Source organism: Aethina tumida, chromosome 3, assembly GCF_024364675.1.
Source record: "Aethina tumida isolate Nest 87 chromosome 3, icAetTumi1.1, whole genome shotgun sequence".
NCBI classification, from domain to species: domain Eukaryota; kingdom Metazoa; phylum Arthropoda; class Insecta; order Coleoptera; family Nitidulidae; genus Aethina; species Aethina tumida.
Window position 1 is genome coordinate 9,823,599 of NC_065437.1, and position 21,654 is coordinate 9,845,252.

General features: G+C 29.9%; 1 protein-coding gene across 3 annotated transcripts in view; it reads left to right on the forward strand.

Moving 5' to 3' along the window:
- Window positions 1-21,654, forward strand: part of LOC109608618 (uncharacterized) — a 107,778-nt gene that overhangs the window by 12,730 nt on the left and 73,394 nt on the right. For 2 of the 3 annotated variants that reach the window (XM_049965585.1, XM_049965586.1), the window contains exon 2: window positions 17,753-17,784. The exons of the other annotated variant lie outside the window; for it this stretch is intronic. The gene's annotated coding sequence lies outside the window, so the exon portion shown is untranslated. The remainder of the gene's footprint in view (window positions 1-17,752; window positions 17,785-21,654) is intronic. 3 annotated transcript variants of the gene reach the window in all.

A 21,654-nucleotide genomic window follows, 5' to 3' on the forward strand; every position in this document is an offset into this window, starting at 1 on the left:
ACGTCAGATACGTGGAGATAATTAATAATTTCTTTATGGCTTTCACATGTACGGAGCGCTGACATCGTCATTTTCGAGATTCTTTCCGTATGTGCTCATGATGGATTTTATTATTCGATGGAAACCTCTTCGATAATTGAATTTTCGATTTGAAATAAACGTGCAACCTTGAGTGGTGTTGGCCACACCGCCGCTTGGGAATCGGCCACACGTGAATGAAAAACGAAAAACATTTGCATCTAAGAAGGCTTTTTGATGCATGCTCAAATTGTAAACTAACATTGACTTCTATAAATAAGGCGTGTACCAATGAAGGAAGAAGACGCAGAGGCGAATTACATTTCGAATATGTTTAATTTATTTAAACGTTTTGATATCGTTCTTAAATAAATATTCATGCGGACTTTCTAAATTATGACGAAATTAACTGAGTTATGATTCTATCGCGCCAATCTTTATTAACGAATTTACATTGGAAGTGCATATTTTTGATGACGGACCTAAATCATTTATAAATGATATGTTGAACTGTATGGGGTCTGGCACACCGATTGGAACATTGATTTCCTGTCTTTTAAATTCATTCAGATTATATTGGTGTATATTTTAACTGTATTTTTACATAAATTATCATTTTTATAACCACCTGTGTGTTAAATACCTTGTAATTTACAACAGAAATCTACTAAAAACTTATACAATACAAAGAAATAATTTATTTTTCCTCACTTCTCCTTCATAAAAACTTATAGTTATTGTTGCTATTTAAATATACACGTTTAATACACAAATATTTGTATTAATTAAACGTATACTAATTAAACTACTGCCATTTTCATTCATAATTTAGCTAACTATAATTTTTTTCAGATACTTTTGATTCTTTAGGTTCTTGAGATATTAATAGAATAAATTTAATTAAAATTATAATAGAATATTAACTCCTCCTGGGCATACTCCAAATTAGCAAACGAATGAATTCTTAATCCACAGCTTGCCATTCTTCTCTAAGAGCATTAGCAAGTACCATAGACGTTCAATTGATTCAATTGATTCTTCTGATGGTAGACAGATTTACATTAATTCCAATGTCTGGATGAGCCTGATTGTAGATGATGAGCTATTTCGCTTAGCTGAAATAATTACAAAAAAGCCTTTTGGCTTAGGCCTACTTATTCTTGACTCTGATAGTCACGTGACTCAGATTAAGCCTCAATAAAATAGTTGACCCAACGAGGAAATTCAAATTTTCCACTTCAAAAGATGTATGTGGTGAATGAACTTCTCATTTAAAATTTCGAACCTTCCTTCTAGTCTCTTATGTAGTTTTACTTTGTTATGAAGAAGAACGTTTGTTCTATCAACTAAAGAAACCCTTCTCTCAATTAGATTGACCATTAGCCCTCTGGTATATTGTCAAATTCTTTTAAATAATATCATAAAAAACTATTTAATCTAGGAAATTTAAATTATCCACTTGAAAAGTTGCGCAGTGATATAGAATTTCCTGTGAATCATTTTCAAGCTTCCTCTCAGTCTTCTCTGTGGTTTTATGTTGTGCTGAAGAAGAAGGTCCTTTTTTCTGTTAACTAAAGAAAACCTTCTTTGAGTTTGCCCTCTTGGTAGATTGTCAAAACTTCCTTCAGTTAAGATTTAATTAAGTACAGTTCGCCCAGGTTTACCAGCTTCAAGAACTGACATTTTTGTTATCATCATTTAACTCGTGTGGAATTATCTATTAAAACAAATTTTATCAAATTTTAATTACAAAAATATTCGAAATTTATGTTCAAGTCAAGTATTATTAATTAAGTCATTTCTGCTAATTGAGTTCCGTGTCTTAATTAATATTGTAATATATGTTCAAGAAGGCAATGTTTTTAAAAATTAAAAAATTTGAAAACAAATAAATAATTTTTTAACATTTTTAGATTAAATATTATATATTGTGTTTTATATAAATTTAACCCAATTTAACTTATTTTAGTCTAATCTAGATTTAAGTAGATTTTTCTTATTTAATTGATTGGAAATCAGTGTAAAAAGTGGAAATTTATTTTAATCAATCAATCAATAAAAAATGTTGAGAGGGTTTATAAGTTGTCTTTTCCTTAACCTAAACTAGTTAAATTTAATCCAATTTAACCTGTCTTAGTCTAACTTAGATCTAAGTATATTTTTCTTAATTATTTGAATGGAAATTAATGTTAATGTAAAAAGTGAAAATTTAATTTATTTAATCAGTCAATAAAAAATGTTGAGAGAATTTAGAAATTGCCTCTCCCTTAAACTAAATTAATCTAAACTAGTTAAATTTAACCTATCTAAAGAAATACATAAACGTTTTCTTCATTTAATTTATGTATAATCAATTTTTTTAATTTGTATGAAGCCACTTTCTCATTACCATTGTTGACTCAACGTTGTTTAATGATCTGCCTATTCTACACATGTTGCACGAATCTTTACACTAAATATTACTTAATTTTTTCGTCGGTACAGTTTTCAAGAGTGATATAGATCATTTTGAAGCTTCCTTTCAATCTTCTATGTGGTTTTATGTTGTCTTGAAAAATACTTTTTTCTATTAACTAAAGAAAGCTTTCTTTGAGTTTGTTCTCTTGATACATTGTCAAAATCCTTCTTCAGTTAAGATTTAATTAAGTACAGTTCGACCAGGACTACCAGACTCAAGAACTGACATTTTTGTTATCATCATTTAACTTGTGCACAATGAGTTTGTCTAAATTGATTGAACGTTATTTAATCATCGATCTATTTTTACACATGTTCCTCGAATCTAAAATATTACTTAATTTCTTCGTTGGTACAAGTTTCAAGATGATCTTGATGTTGTTCATCTTCAATAGATTTATTACCATTTTTAATTAACATTTAAATACATTTTTAATCCAAAAACTCTTTAAATAAAATAAAATATTGAAGATATTTTTAAATTTTCAAATTATCAATGTATATTATGTATATAGTGGATGAGGTTAACATTTTGAAGCTTCGTTTCAGTCTCGTATGTGGTTTTATGATATCATAAAAAAGAGGAACATTTTTTCTTTTAATTAAATTAAGTCTTTTTTGAGTTAGGTTCACTGTTTGTCCTCTTGGTTGATTGTCATTATCTTTCTTCACTTAAAATTTAATTAAGTTCAGTTCAATCAGGTTTACCAGCTTCAAGCGCTGATAATTTTGTCATCATTATTTAATTTATGTAAAATTAATTAAATTAAATTGCATGAAGCCTCTTTCTAATGGTTGATTCAATGTTGTCTAATAACTAGTCTATTTCCAAACGTGCTTCACAAACCGAAATATTACTTAATTTCTTTGTTGGTACATTTTTAAGCATTTTTTTTTAAACAAGACAGAAAGACCATAAAAAACATCCAAATAATTATTTTGAAGCAAATTCATACAGTTTAATACAGAAATATTAAACTGTAATATAAAAAATTATTCACAGTAATGCTTAAACTTGAATGTTTATACAAATGAATTGCATTGTTTTGCAAAATTTAGTTCTTTAAAGGGCTGTAAATGTGATGTATGGTATTTCTAGAGCTGCAAATATTCAAATAATTTACTGAAAACATTTTTAAGTGTATTTAAATTGTAAATTCTCAACATTTCTTAGATCCTCCACATTTACTTATACTTATTTTCTAAATCCCAACCTCAGGTTTGTTCCATTCAGACGTTTCCCAGGTGTATTCTTTTCATTCACTTCTTCCATGTAGAATGAAAAGACGATAAAGTTATATTCTAGTGAAATTAACAAATGATTTTATTGCTGGTCTCCCTGCACTTATCGTACCATATACGCCTATTAGTAGGTGTATATATCCAGTTTACGTTTACAACATGTACAAACTTATTTTATTGGGATTGAAAACCATAAAGTTTGCGGTAGAAGTTATTGCTTCCAACCAGCTATAAAGCCAGAACCTTATTAGATTCATTGTTCGAATCGCCGTGGCAAAAACTGTAACTGAAAACCTTGTCAATTGCAAATTGAAGATAACTGAGTTATTTGCATTAACTTGAGTGATTAAAATTATAAATGTTCTGCAGTGTGTCGATAAATAAAAAGTGAGATAGCATCTTTTAAATGTCCGCCAAGTGTTGGTGGTCTTCAAGTAGTTCTTGAGTACCATCATTTAAATTTATGAATTAATTTCGCCGATACATTTATTTAGTGTTTTTGCCCCGTTTTTACACGCAAGCAATTTATCGACCATTGAAGGAATTTGATGGCGAAACCGTTACGTGAATAAAAAGATGCATGTAATAAGACGATCAGATAATTTTACTACGTTAGGAATAATCCTTTGCATCTCTGTATTTATTAAATTTTATGGTTTTTCAGTCCCCCTCAAGGAAATTGTTTATGGTTACAACCTGTTTGGAAAATATATATTTTTAACGTTCAGACTATTTGATATAACATTCCGCTGTTGCGTGGAAACTAGTTTCAAATGAAATAATAAATGCAGATAGACATGCACGGGATAATAACAATTAAATATTATATAAATTACTGTAGCAAATTATGCAAAACGACAAACATTACCATTATCTTAGATCTAAATCCTGGAGGGAATCCTAAGGTTTATGTTGACGCCATAAAAGAGATGTAACAATGACGAACAATGCAAACAAATACTTTCAAGATCATTTTAATTAGTGTTGTTGAATGTTTGTTTAACCAAACAAAAATACGCATTAAAAAGCTGTTTATAGTAATAAACATTGCCAAAAATTTTAAGGCTTCAATTAAATATTACACTCAGTCACATAGAAAATGGATCTAATGGTCAGATTTCTTTGATTTTTGGTGTACAATTTTTGATGATGGAGATAAATAAATGATAATGAGTTCGACCTCTACCACGATCTAGATATTCATAAACTCACCTTCGTATTGATGTAATGAGCTGATAAGTTTCACTCGGAAGTAGCTGATTCCATGTCACTTTTCTTGGCTACTGAAGATACGTCAAAACCTGTGGGCGGAGGGCTGAATTTTGTCTCCTGACTATGTTGCCCAACACTGTTCAACCGATGATAAATCTGGAAATCTTGCGAGTCCTGGCAACACATTTTTGTTGGAATCAGTCTAGAGATACCATCAACATGTGAAGTCGGAGGTAATCTTGTTAGAAAACTGCATTTTGAAGAGTTCTAAAGTAAAATAGATAGTTCCATAATTTCGTGGTACTGTACTGATGGTCGGTGAAATAACTTCTAAATAATATAAAACGATGCCAATTCCACATCAAATCTCATAGTTATTCGATGAACTAAACATTGTGGATTTTAGAATTTCTACACTCAGTGACATAGAAAATGGATTGAACGGTCAAATTTCTTTGATTTTGGTGTACAATTTTTAGTGATGTAGATAAATAAATGATAATGAGTTGGACCTCCACCAGGACCTATATATTGACTCCCCTTGGTATTGATGTAATGGGCTATGTGTTAAAATCACACCAGTTTTTAGAATGAATCTAAGAGAATTATATCCAGAATTAGAAATTTTCATAATATGTTTATCTTTGGTAATATAGTTACAATGAAGAAATTAATTGTACATGGTATAATTAAAAACAATGAGTGTAATTCTAGGACTAGTACAAGTAGTCCCCTTAGACATATTAATATTTATATTATTTCTTACATACCAATCACAATTTGTAATTATAAATCCTCACAGTCAGAGACATAATTGATAGAATGGAAAATCTTAAAATTATAACAAAATAGATTATTAAATTAATGAACACTTGTAACTCATTAATGAAATGAATGAAGAGAAGGAGCTCAATATTGGATCCTTGGGGCACCTCAGAATATTTCACTGGATATAATGAATATTTTTGTGACACTGTATAGGATGAAAATTGGTCCGTAATTTTGAATGAAATTTGAAAATCATGATTTTAAAATCTTCCACATTTTAGGAGAATGACTAGACAATCAAAAAGGAAGTCTTACGTCTTACGTAATAATAATAATAATAATAATAATAATAATAATAATAATAATAATAATAATAATAATAATAATAATAAACATAATTCGCTTCCGTCAAAGTTATTTAAATAACCAGAATATAGACGCTTACTATACTATGTACTCCAAATTTTGTTGAAATTGGCTCATTAAATGTATGCGTTTTCTATGTCACTGAGTATGTAATAGTTTTATGAATTAAAATATGTTTTAACATTTTAGCAAATTTTAGTTAAAGATTGATTTTATGATTAATAAATTTAATGTCTCCATAGATTAAACTATGAAACCACTAATTGAGGTTAAAATGTTATTACAAACCTAAAATTGATTTTCAGTCATTAATTTCAACCTCCCATCGAAAAATAAATAAAATTATTAGCCATTAAATATGAATTTCCATGCTGATTATTCAAATTATTCTCCGCATGGATTTTTAAATTATTACCTTGCCGCGTCGATTTGATTTTAATACGGGCAATCAAATCACTTAATTTAACGAGTACGAGTTAGTAATTGGGCCGTTTACTCAACGTATAAATTTAATACGGAGAGTCCGGCCAGTTTGCCTCATTTATGGTCATAATCACGCAAACACTCCTTTAATATAAATAGATTTTCATTTATTCCATTATACATTGTTCATTAACGAGAACTGTCAACGATTGGCTTGGATACAAAGCGTGTTAAGTCCTTAAATCATGCGATAATGGTCGACAAATTCCATCGTCGGAATTGGTGAAGATGTACAAAATATTTAAGTAATTTGTAATTTGTACCCGTGAAATCTAGCTTATAAATAAATAAATAAATAAACAGACGGCCGTTCACATTAACATAATTCCATTCATTGTGAAATATGCGTTCTTGTTTTACAGTTAGGCAGAGAAATTTTTTTAATAACTCCGAACGTTCAAACATCCAGAAAATGAGCAACGTAATAAGGTGCGTAATTAGATAGTTGTTGAAACAGTATATTAAACATATGGTATGTTGAAAAAACCAAACAGGTGAAAAGTGTTGGTCGATTTTTATTGCGACGATTATGAAGGCAATGGTGGCAATGGTGGCGATGGTAGCAATGGAGGCAATGGAGGCAACGGAGTTGTTTGATATGGATTTCACGATATTAGCATAAAACGCCGACAAAAGCGCGACGAATACACGGTTGTTTCCCATAATGAGTTTCGACAGGTTATTTGTTGATAGGCAAATAAAGATTATGAATTATACACCTCTGAATAAATTCGAACGAATGATATTTTTCGTGTTTTGCGGTAACCTGTTATCGCTCGCATACCAAATTAGATGCTAATCATGTGAAGAAATACTGTCAGTGTATAGGTGGAACCCGGTATAACAATCCATACCTTTCGATAAAATATGCGCAATGTGACAACTATATTATGGTACAGCGGTAAAATGGTTACAAGAACAAATGCGTTACCTTTTAAATACTCTTATCTTTTTTTTTGAGTTGGATGTTTTGTGAATTTAAATTCATTAATTTTCACTTATCTGGCAAATTTAATTACATAAATTAATCGGCGACTGTCTCAGAAAAATATTAAAAAAACATTTGAACTGAATAATTTTGTCGTTTCAATGCCTACATTCTAGAAGCTTTGATATTAATATGTATAAATTTTAAAAATATCAACTACATCATAACTTACCATTGATATTGCCGTTTCCAAATATATGACAATGTGTTTATAATTAGTTGAAACAGGAATATTCATTATGTTGTATCTGAATTGGCATCTTTTAAAATTAATCAGAGGAATATTTAATTATTTAACAACATCCGAATCTTATCTATAAACTATTCACGTTTTCTTGATATATTAGCAAGCTTAAACACTAACATAAATATGTTTTTTATTAATACACATTTAATGTTTACTTAGATGAGGCAAGAATTTTATAAACAAATAAATTGAAAAAGTAATATAATCAATTTTATTTAACCTTTGTTTGGAATATTAGCTAATAATTTAAAAAAAATTATTAAAATTACATTTGATTTTATTAAATTATTATATATTATAATTTTCACTCACTTCACACACAATATTTTATAAAATTTATTTAAATTTTAATTTAATTTAATAAACATTACTTAAAATAAGAACATTACTTAAAAAAAATGTGAGAATTTCTTTAAATTTTGCTTGTAGATAAAAATTATAATTAATATATAAAGATAATTGTTATCGAGATTAAATTTAAGATTGTGTCGTTTATATTCACTTAAACAATATTTTATCACTCACTTAAACAATATTTTAGAGAGTATATTTAAATTTTAATTTAATTTAATAAATTATACATATGTAAATTAAATTGAATTTACGAAAAGTTACACATAATTTTCACCCCAGAGTGAACCAATTTACTTCGAGTTATCAAAAATTCGAGTTTTCGAAGTTCTACTGTATTTATTATATAATAAATAGTTTAATTCAATTGAAAATTTAAATAATTGTAATATTAATATTGAAAATAAGTAAAATATTCTTCTATTCATATACAATAATCAATAGAAACTGATAAATATTAATTAATTTGTAACATCTTTGTGTCCAAAAAACTTAGATTATACTAGATAACCAAAAGTTTTATTTCATAATATAAACAAAATTATAAAATAATAAAAATTAAATTTATAAAAACAGTCTTTTACATAATAAATTTGTAAGTGGTAAAAAATTACCATCAAAGCATATATCAGCAAATTTATTGAAATTATAAAATTATTTAACGGCACCGTTGACAAAGTGACAAATGGCAAAATCACAAACAGGAAGATTAACATTTTCCCATTACCATTCCTGAAAATATATGACAACAATTTAGTAATTATGTAAACGCGAATATCCATTATGTTATATCTCATTTAGCATCTACGAAAAATTTAGCTGCGGAATATTAATAACTGATTTTTATCTATACGTTTATCGGCATAATAGCAAAACCCACACGTTTAAACGGTTATTAGTCGGTTAGTTGGGTAATTTATTTAAGAAAAACGTTTTTCAATAGCGTGTCTTTGTTGGATGACATTTTTCACCTGTTTAAACGGCTGCGACTGTGTTTGACCATAAACATACCATATTCTTCCTTGAATGGTTACAGTTAAAAGTCATTCAGGAAGTAGTAAATATTAAGTGTTCCTATTTATTTAATGTACAGTTATGTTTGCTTTTGAACAATTATACAGATGTATTATTTAGTTGCACCGATTCATAACAAGAAAATGTCGACAGATTGATGTTTCGGTTGCATTAAGTTTAGCGGATTTCAGACGCAAGACGCAAGTGTATCAGTTAATATGCACACAATAATTTACAATGTGGTAAACATGCACGGTTCAGTACAGTATCCGTACACATTTACATGTATAATTCGTCCTTGCTTCGAGTAATTTGTCCTTAGAATAGAACGTCTGAGCTCCCAGCAAGCAAATTGTCTTAAAATTCAAGAATTATACATAACGATAATGCAAATGACTGTAACAAGTGGAATTTCGTATATAAATTATCTAAACCAATGACAGATTGGCGGTTCTAAAACATCAAGCAGGAATTTGTGTTATGCATATGTAAATAGTGTCAGAGTGTGATACGTTTTAATGCAACGCTGTTTCCTGTAAATATTTATGAAATCTGATTACGGCTCATTTTATGACATCAATGGAAATGTCAAAGTAGAAATTCTGCGTTTGTTAATTTAATTAATTGGTTCATTGCCATTTACTTTCTTTAATTAAAGCGTTTCTCAAATCCATGATGTACATTTACTCATTAGGGGATATTTTATGGTGACACTGAATTCATGTACTGTCAACTATTCCATTCCCATATTTTGCAATTGATTTTGATTGGTATTTATTATCCAATTCAAACACATAATTTCTTCTAACTCGTACCATAATTTTAATTAGTAGATTCATTTTCATAAAGTTGATATATGGAATTAGAAATTTGTTAATGTTTATTTTAACTGTGGGAAATCTCTTAACAAAATTAATGAAGCTCTTCATTAGCTTAATGTTAAAAAGAAAAAAGTATTAAATATCTAACATATTCATAAGGTTCATGGAGAATGGAAAAAGGTATTGATTTTAAATATTTATAGCAATTATTGAGTTAATTCATTAATTTTTCCAACTTGTGTCTCAAGTAGACCTTTTGTTTTGCTAGAACTCAGGAAAGGTTTTTTTTTGGAGTATGATACAATTTGTTTATTCTGAAATCTATTGGTTTTTCTTGGTCTTCTAGTTTTATTTTTTTAATCTTGTAAATTGTTGTAAAACACGCGTTATAATTGATCTTTATTGATTTTTCTCTTGTGGGATTGAAAGAACGGTACAATCCGTGATTTTAATTTGGAAAATAATTTTCTTTCCACGATATATTAACTCAATTTACTTTGCTGTTTACTGTAAAATTAAATATTATTGTGAATTTTGTAAAGATTAGTGACATTTAGTAAAAAAAAAAACAGATTTATTTTTAATACATGAAATATTCATCGATATGTTTGTATATAGTGTGTTCATAATTGGTATAAATTATATATACAGGGTGGTAGCAATTTATATTTTTTTAAAAACAAAACTAACATTTTTTATTTCGTTTTTTGTTGGACTTTTTTTAGATTTTTTTAAAGAAATGAACTTATTATGATTAAATGATTAAAAAATTTCGGAAAAGTTATGAAATATGTATATAGCTCATAAAAGGTAAATATAATTATTGTTTTTAATTTCATGTACTAACAATAAATTTTGTTTGTTGCTCTAAGTTTTTGGTTTCTGCACCAGCAGTGTTTAAAGTTCAGGAGCAATTTAGCAAACAGGATCAGAATGCAATGATGTTTCAAGCCATCTCATATCGATAAGTGGTAAATTCTCGGGAATGTTGAAATCAATATAAAATTAGCTTTTAATTAGACAATATGCAAATCGATCCTCGCCAATCTTGTATACCATAAATTTGTTTCCTAACGAGGACGTATTCGTTAAAAAAAGACACGAACATAAATTCAATTTACTTAATAAACCATAAAATTTTTTTATAATGTTTATGTAAAATCCGACGAAGATAAATAAGTGAAAAGTGGCGCTTATTTGCATTTATAAATCTTTACACTTAACACCGTTTTACCTTTTATTACCGGTGATTTCTGAATAAATATTTTTGCCGGTTTGTAACGTGCCACATAAATATATCTTTCGCCACGTTCATTAATATGTAAATTGGTCTAACCCCAGAAACTACCACCGACTAACACCACATTAGTCAAAGATTTTTCTCACACCGAGACACAATAATTAAGTCTGTGTGTCATTCGACAGAAAAATATTTGTAGACCACACCATATTTACATTGACCGTAGTTGTAAATAAGAACTTGAAAGCAATTTATCTCTATTTACCCGCTAGCTGGCAATTAAACTTGGTACTTAGGAAATAAATTATCCACAAATAAAATATTTCATTTTCAAGATGGAGCACAAATTAATTAATAAATACCTGGAAGGTCCGTATAATGTGGCGTTACGGAGTAATTAAAACGTTACTCACACGCTTCGCCATTACAAACGGACTTTAGTTTTGTGTTGTTGCATTACCACCGACGTGAAGCCACCCGACGACGTTTCGACGCTCGTAACTTATTTTTTTCCACCAGACAATTATGACATAATAACCGCCATTAACACATATTTATGAACGCCCTTTAATAAACGTCCCGTGTAGAAAAACGGCCGACGAATTGGATGCAGAAGGTGAACACGAACGCATAAATCCCGGGCGCTGAAGGGCTCGTTGACTAATATACGACACCAAATCCGAATCTAATGGGCGATATTTGTAAATATGTTTGACACACCACAAACGTTGCCAGCACATATTTTTCAATAGGAATCGCATGTGGCGTCTTAAATTGAGTGCACGTTGGATTTTTTATTGTCCCCAGCCAACAAATTCAAATTTATATTATTTATGGGGTTTGCACGTTTTAAATTTTATATGGGAAAAATAGTTTTACAGAAATTGTCGTTCTATTAAAGTTATCTGAACCAGATTTTGACTTTTTAACAAATTTTTAATATTTTAACCTGAACTAAAAGCGAAAAAGCTTCAAATAATTTCAACTAGCAAACAAAGAAATTATTTTTATTGAAAATTGGCCTGACTGGTTAAGTAAGTATTTGATAATAACAGAATTATTCTGTTAAACTGTTCAGTTAATATATTATCCAAACTTAGGATAGGTTAGGTTAGGTTAGATTAGATTAGATTAGATTAGGTTAGGTTAGGTTAGGTTAGGTTAGGTTAGGTTAAGTTAGGTTAGGTTAGGTTGAATTTAAAAATTCAAAAACCTGTTGAAGTCTACAACTAAAATAATTATTTAAATTATATTTTCTTTTTTATTGGATATTTTAATGTTGTAAATTAAAAACTTACCCTTCCTGAAAACAGACCAAACTAGTTAAGTATTTCTTTTGATAGAATTGTTTCATTTTCTGATAAATAAAATAACAAAATTGTTTAATGGATAAATTACTGAAACTATTAGTTTAAAAATTCAAAAATCTATGAAAAGAATTCTACAATTATGACGTTTATTTAAATGATATTGTCTAATTTCTGTAAATTAATTAAATTAAAATATAAAACTAGAGAAAACTGTATATTTTGATGTAGTAAATTAAGAACGTATCTTTCCTGAAAACAGACCAAACTAGTTAAGTATTTCTTTTGATAGAATAGTTTTATTTTTTGATAAATAAAGTAACAAAATTATTCTATAGTGTCTTATTATTATAGTGGATAAATTACTAAAACTTTCAGTCTAAAAATTCAAAAATCTTTGAAATAAGTGAAACTGAATATTTTTATGTTGTAAATTAGGAACGTACCCTTCCTGAAAACAGACCAAACTAGTTGAGTATTTCTTTTAATAGAATTGTGTCATTTTCTGATAAATAATAATAAAATAAATCACTGAAGCTTTCAGTTTAAAAAGAAGTCTACAATTATAACTTTTATATAAATGATATTTTCTAATTTCTTTAAATTAATTAAATTAAAATAAAAAACTGGATATTTTCATATAGTAAATTAAGAACGTACTTTTCCTGAAAAGGGATCAAACTAGTTGAGTATTTCTTGACAATTGAAAAGTTCAAACAAATTTTTAATATTTTAAAGCAACAAATGAAGATATTATTTATCTTGAAAATAGAGCAGAATAGTTCGTGTCAATTATTTTATTTTCTCTCTCTATTCTTTTTCTCAGAAAAATAAAATAAAATTTTCAATTTTTCAGGTAAATTCAAAATTATGTTAAAGAGAATCGAAAAGGTCAAAGAGCAACAATAAAAGATATTATTCTTCTTGAAAATAGAGCAGAGTAATTCGTGTCAATTATTTTATTTTCTTTCTCTCAGAATAACAAAATAAAATTTTCAATTTTACAAAATCTTTCTATTTAGTCAATTATAAATATGTTTTTTTGTATAAATGATATTTTCTAATAAAACAAAAATTATGGGATTAAAAAAACTTAAGGAAAGGTTAGTTTCTGATGAATTGATCGCTTTAATTTATTAATTACTTGATCGAGGAAAATCTTAAGGAATCTCAAAGTGACCTTTGAAAATGTGTCTTTCGTGTCAGAGTGTCATAAAGCGAAAAACAAGACACTCGTGCAGACTTTCATGTCTGGTCGTCACGCGTCAAATCGATACCTGTCCGCATTGTCGACGTCACGACCATTTGAAACAACAAAGTGATATGTCTGTTTTCGAATTGTGAAATCGTCTAAATGTTAACATAAATCAACAAGTGCATTTAAACGATTGTTTGATTATGCGCCGTGATAAACGACAACATCATAATCATCAATCTCTCGCTCGTCGTTCTCTGCCATTTAAAATCGTTCGCACGTCCGCCACAGTTTCACGTAACGTTTCGGTCTTACAATTAAATCGAGCCGCCGATGATTGATTAATCCGAAGGGATTTTAAATTCTTGCCTCACTTAATGCGCGTTCGGATAAAAAATAATCCGACATTTTCACACGTCCTTATGGCTTCTGTCCGCTTATCGTCGCCGCATATCTATGATTACTGTTCGTGAGTCGGAATGTCTCGTGCTTGCCACTAATAGATTATGGATAAGGTACAAGATTATAAATACCGTTCTTTATATGGATAAAATAAATTTTATAGTTGATTTGTGACGTGCACCGCGTAGGTTTTATTAATTGGTGCACGTCTCCTCCTATACCACTGTACCAGCTCTCAAAACGGACAAAGAGGGGACAAATTCAATTGATGGTTACGTACTAAACGACATACAGTATTAGCTTTAAAAATATATAAATTGCTACCGCCCTGCATAAGCAAATATAATATAATTTATACCAATTATGTACACACTGTGTACAAATATGGATGATTATTTCTTGTATTGTAAAATAATTCTGTTAGCTACAAATCAAAAAACTAAATATTCGGCTGGCAAAAAGTAGAGTAACTTTTTACTAAATGTCACTAATCTCTACAAACTCCACAATAATTTTTAATTTTACAGTATACACCAAAGTAAACTGAATTAATATAGTATCTCGTGGAAAGAAATTATTTTCCGAATTAAAATTACGGACTGTATCGTTATTTCAAACCGATGACAGAAAAATCAATATAGATCGATTGTAATAGCGTATGGATTACTACAAGGGGGTCTTCATGCGGGAAGGCCAGACTAAAAAAACACTACTAACAGAGAAGAACAGACAAGCCAGAGTTGAGTTTACCAGGTTGCTTTTACACTGGACTTTAACTGATTGGAAACGAGCGATCTGGAGTGATGAAATCAAGTTTAATCTGGCATGAAAAGTTTAACCCAAAGTTACCATACTCACTGTTAAACACGGCGACGTGTCGGTAATGGTATGAGGCTTTCGCGATTTGGAATGGGTCCTCTCTTTTAAATCTTTTATCGTGGATCGTTTTATGTATAAAGAAATATTGAGAAACAACATGGTACCGTATTTAAATAAAAATATGCCACTAAAACTTTATTTCCAACAAGGTAATGACCCGAAACACACTTCAAAATATTTTGAAGCAGTGACTTTTAAGGGAACAAAATAATGTCATGCACCGGCCATGTCAATTTCCCTAAACTCCATTGAAAACTTATGGGAAATAGTGAACGGTAAAATAAGACACAAAGATTATAGAAATCAGCAATATTTATTCCCGGTTCTACAAGAGACCTGGCAAAGTATGGATCCATATGTTATTAATCATCTGTTGCTTTCCATGAAAAAAGGTGTTTGGAAGTTATTCACAAAAACGGGAATTTTACAATATATTAGTGTAGAATTAATTAAAATACTAATTACAAATAATTTGTAGTAATGAAACTTTAAATCGCATAAGTTGCTCTACCTTCTGCCAACCCAAAACAAATAATCGTCAGTAAAATTAGAATTATTTGTATTTTAAAAAGGTTGCTCTACCTTTTGCCAATACTGTACCATACCAAACCATATCATATTGTCTTAATGATAATTTATCAACTTATAAATGGACATTGTCATTGCTTGAAGCCCAAACCTATTACTATCTACACACCCTGTAATTGTTTTCAACACCGCTATAATTAGACCGTGGACGTAATTCCGTGGCAAGACCTGCGGATTAGCATTTTGCAAGTAATTTACGAGCTGACAGATATCCTTTGAGAATAAATAATTCACGAATAATATACGAATTAATTATGGTTCAAATCGACTGAACCGAGATCTAATTTGAGCCGCATTTTCACCTTATACGGCGCTATCGACTTGATTTACTATCAGTTTTTCGGTTTTCCAACCGGTTGGGTCGCTTACAGATTCATGTTCTTATTTTATTTTCATTCAGATTGTAAACAGTCCATCAATATCAATGTCGTTTCATATGTTACCTTTGGTTTTTGTGTGCCATTAAAAAACAACTACCCGGCTTAGGATTTGTTAGATGGCGGTGGAAACACGAAAAGGATTTGCAGATAACTGACGTGATTGCAAACAAATGTCTCAGCAGTTAAACGAAGGAGTTATAGGTTTACTGTTGCATGCTGTTTGTCTTCGGCTCTTCGCACACTGAAATTCCCATTCTGTTTGATGTAACACGCATACTTTTGCACCTCGCAAATACGCTGCCCGTCTCTTGAAGTGGGTAATTTGAATTATTTCAAAAATCACAATACCCATGGCATTACATTGCAATAAATACTGCGGGTGGATGTCTTTCTTTTATGTACGTTCATTATACTCATGGTAACGTCTCCACAATCTGCTTATAACACTCACAATTGTGTCCATTTGAAAAGCCACCTCACGTTGTTGTGATCCACCCTCTATCATCCCAATTGCTCTTATTTTTGGTTGTCACTTTCTATAATAATAGTAAAAAAACGATTTTTTAAATATTGCCTAGACTTTGACTGTGTATATAAACAGAAAAGTATATTTAAAATTACTGTATTACTATTTAAAGAAATAAATTTATATTATCCACTTGAAAAGAGTGTATTTATACAGAGTCAAATCCTTCGTTGGTTGTAACTTGGATTACCCCATCAAAATTGAATTGAAAGATAATTACAATGGAGATTTATGGCGGCTTTATCAGCCAATGAAGTGTTAATAAATCGTCTGATTTTAAGCCAGCATCTGTTCATCCATTCTTCCAAGACAAGCAAGCAAAGTGTTCTTTTATGCACAGGTATTACACAGCTGTGTCTGTATATAAGTGAAGTGCAAATTTATGTATAATTTACACACACTATACCTTCGTAGTTATTAGAAAGGCAATATTTATCCGAAGAATAACCGAAGAGAAAAAACACACACATCTGTCTTTTGAAGCTAAAACCTCTTGTGCAAACCGATGAATCACATTTCCTCAAGTGAGTCATGGATGTTTCTTTAATCGATTATTGAAATACAAACTAATTGATTCCAGTCGGTGCCATAATGTTTCCTCGGTTCCGATATTTAATACAAACCTACGTGTAATGTAAAACACGGTGTCGCCGTGGGTGGAACTGCAGTTTTCAGTTAAGTAAACAAATTTAAATCATAAGCCACGATAATTGAAATTGTCTTTGTGCGTTGTAGGTGGTCTTTGCAACATTTAAATAAAATATTATTTGGCCGGCAGCGATTTTAATAAATCCATATACCAAGGTACATACCTTGGCTAATCTAAAGAGACGAAGAAAACGTGACACATTTTTCTTGCTCTTGCCCATAAAAATAAATCATCTGACGTTCGAAAAATAAACAGCATCTGCACCTACTCTCCTATCTTTATTCTCGCATGCGTGTTCATTCAGAGCATGAAAGTGTTAAAATATGTATACCAGCAAGAGATATCTACAAATATTTATTATTAAGTGGAATTTTATCATATTCTCATCCCGTACCTAACCAGTTTCCGAAGATTTATTTGCTTTTTATTTCAGTATGCTTTTACCGCAATTAAGGCCCAATTTTAAACTGATAAGTCCGAGTACATAAGCTACTTGCAAATGTGCAAAAAAACGAAATATTACTTTGCGTGAGTGGTCGAACGAATTAGTTCGACGAATGTAAACTTTCAAACTAAAATTTATCACCTTCATATGAAATACGATTTTCTCTTGTTTCAGATGTATCCACACTTTTTAAGGACTCTTGCTTGGTAAGTTTAATAAATCTAGACCATTCAAAAATAACAACGTACAATTAATCTATAGCGCGTAACAAATTAATCACCAGTTGCCACCAACAAAAATGAAACCGTGCAATTGGCGCACGTTCACCTCCTCACTGATAAATCACCTTAGATTTGTATCCTTCTTCAACGAGTATTTAACCGTGCAATTTGTCCCGTTTGTGCGTTCTAAATCTAGCCACCAAGCAACAAATAAAAAAAATGAAAAGCGCAACAGTTCAAAGTGTTCCAGAAGTGGATGTACAAATTGTACGGTGCCGTTATCAACCGTGTTCAGTCGATCGGCCATAACTAATCAATAAATATTGCACTCGTTAATTTTTATGGGCGTCGCATTTGAGTTTAGCCAACGCAAATCGGTGGTAGGTCGAGAGAGCCGGATCGGTCCGGCCATATTACCATATTACAGTAAGATATGTCCAATGTCCCGGTTTATGCGCCGCGTTCGGTGCCCGACGTACGTCTGGACGCGATAAATTTTCTTTGATCGTCTAGTGTTAGTGTTACATGCCTACGGGATTATGAAAAACACGGTATTATATCAATCTTGCTGGTGTGGCCTTTATTGTTTCTGACGTGTGTACAGAGAGATTATTTATGTGCGGCCGGCCATCCACCACATGTTTTAATGCTGTTCATTGTTCTCTTCTTTCAAATTCAATTTATACTTGGAAATCGATTAACACTAAAAATTGTCTTTTGTAGTGAATATTCCCGGTTTTTCTCGGCATGGAATGTTTTTGTATTCTGATTTAAAATCAATTAAATGGTTCTGAACAGAAATATTGAAAAAAAAAGTATATAAAAATTAATCAATTCGTTCATGATTCTGTACTTTATGTATTTTTGTAAAATTTTGCTAAGAAAAGAAGGAAATTAAATTGAGTTAAATAAATAAGTATTTTAGCATACTGGTGGTCCAACTATAATGTCTGTAAAGTCACCAATTTTGATACTAGCAAGTAGTTATAAGAAACCATTATCACTACTCTTCAAAATTTATACTCTTTTTGCAAAATATATTGGCAGACTGGTAGTCCAACAAAAATATCTGTAAAATTACCAATTTTGATATTGGAAAGTTTATTTTTGGCATACACGTTAACCAACGATCATTATATTCGTTTATTTCGATAAGTCATTATCAATACTCTTCAAATTATATGCAGGGTGTTTCCATTTATGATCAATTCTATGTTTTCAAAATATATTGGCAGACTGGTTGTCTAACTAAAATGTCTGTAAAGTCGCCAATTTTGATTCTAGAAAGAAAGTTTATTTTTGGCATACACGTTAACCAAAAACAATGTTATAAGAAACCATTATCAGTACTCTTCGAAATTTATACAGAGTGTTTCCATTTGTAATAAATTCTCTGCTTTCAAAATATATTGGCAAACTGGTGGTCCAACTAAAATGTCTATAAAGTCACCAATTTTGATACTGGAAAGCATATTTTTAGTATACACGTTAACTAAAGATCATATTATAAAAAGCCTGAGGAAGGACTGAATTTTTCATTCTCTTATTTGTAATGTTCCGCACGTTTTTAATCGGGGATAAGTCCGAAAATCTTTCTGGCCATGGCAAGAAATTTACATTAAAATGTTGGAATCACTTGAAAATAGCCCCTACATATGAGATCGATGATTAACCTGTTAGAAAACTGGATTTTGAAGAGTTTTTAATTTTTGTGTATAATTTTTTTAAGAACTAAAAGTTAAAGAAATTAAATTGAATCCATAAAATATTTTATGTCAAGATTTTTACTTTCCATTAAAACAGCCTTGCAAATAGATTGTAAGATGTTGATAGATGCATAAATCTCTCTCCTTTCAGGACATTAAATAAATAGGGATAATTACAGGGAAACGTAATTGGATAAATTATATCACTGACTGTAAATGGTGGTTATTTCATTAAATAAACGTTCTAATTGTTTTTCCAATTTTACATATTAACCATAAACGTTTTTCTAATTTATGCAGTTTGTGTCGCAATAGATATGTATTTAATAATTTATTTAATCGCCTTTATAACGAAACTGTTATTCCCAAATTCATTAGTCACGGATAAATAGACTTGTAAAATAAATCAGACTCGATTTGCTCATCCAGTAGAATTAAGAACCACTTAATGGAGATGAAGTAATAAAAAATAAACAACACCGTCCATAAAACGACCCGTAATCTCCTCAATAATTAAATGCATCAAACAAAATAAAAAGAAATTAAGCATAAAAAAAATAGAATCGAAGACAATATATCCGAGTTGAAAATTTACGACGGATCGATCCGAGTAGGGAAAAGCGATTAGGCAAATGCAGTCGGGAGCATATTTAACCGGATTAAGAGGCAACAACAAACCAATAAACCATAAAATTACCACCTACATGATCAATTCGTCCGGCCGTTTTCATAATGCCAGTCTCCGGTTTCATGTTGCCGCCACGATCACGACGTACTCATCTCGGCGCATCGGGAGGCATCCGCCCGCGGCCACGCTCTCACGTATGTACGTACGTACCAATTGGCGGAACGGACTCGTCAAAAGATTGATGCGGAATTTCTTCAACTGCACGCCGATTTGTTTTCCTCTCCTCTAATTGATTTCTTTATTAACTGAACAATTATTGAAATTAATTAATTCAAATTCTCGATTACTTTTCCACAAATTTCTGGAGGAGAAATCAATTAAATTTAAATATGATTTATTAAAATTCTTATCTTAAGACTAATGTTATGTCATTTGTTTTAAAATATAATATAATATATGTAATTGTAATAAAATATAACAACACTGGATGAAAAATTTACAGTTTCCTGTATTTGACATTTGATAAAAGTGACGGAAATAATTTCAAATTTAAATTAATTTGTATATAATTGCTAGGTGTTCTGAATATTACCAGAAATAAAACACACTATGAAATTGAAACATTTTTATTATAAATTAACATCATTTGTCTTAAGAACTATATACAACAAAAATAGCATTTCATCCATCACTGTGTCATCAAGAGAAATGTTATCTGTCTTCCAACCAACATCGTTCAGTGTTAACTTACTTAACATTGTTTGCTGTGTATGTATCAAGTGAAATGGATAAAGGTGGTCACATTGACTTTATTTATACAGATTTATCGAAAGCATTCGACTGGATTGACCACTCTATAATTCTCAACATATTAAACTCCAGTGAACTTAACAAATCCACTACTCAACTACAGTCTTTATACATTAGTGGATGAAAACAATGTCAGTCATAGTGCGTTAAGTCCGAATTGTACTCCATCCTCTGGTGTGCTTCAAGGAGCTATTAATTCTCCGTGTTAACTATAATAATTAATTGTTTGCTGATGATTTCTAGATTTTCCTTTCTAACAATAATTTAAATAAGTCTCTTAGTTTAGTAGTTACTCTTTCTTTAATTCGTAGAATCAATACTCTAACAAGTTTGATCTTCTTTTATTGGAATAGAAGAGAATTTTAATTTCTTCATTATAAACTTTTAAACTCTTTCTCCAATGTGTAAAAATTTTAATAAACTCTAATAAATATTTGTTTTCTTGATTTATTGGGTAATTACTGATTTTCAATTAACTTTTATTTAGGTACTTAATTAATATATTTACATTCTATATTGCCCAGTTACTGGAATATATGTTCTTTATGGTCACTTATTTTAGATATATAAATAGAATTAATTTGTTTTTAATTAATGTTCCCAATTTCTTCAAATTAATTATGTAAATTAAGTTTTAGAAAATCTTTTAATAGGACATTTGATACGTTTATTACATTCTTTGAATTTTTAACATTTGTTAATTATTTTGTT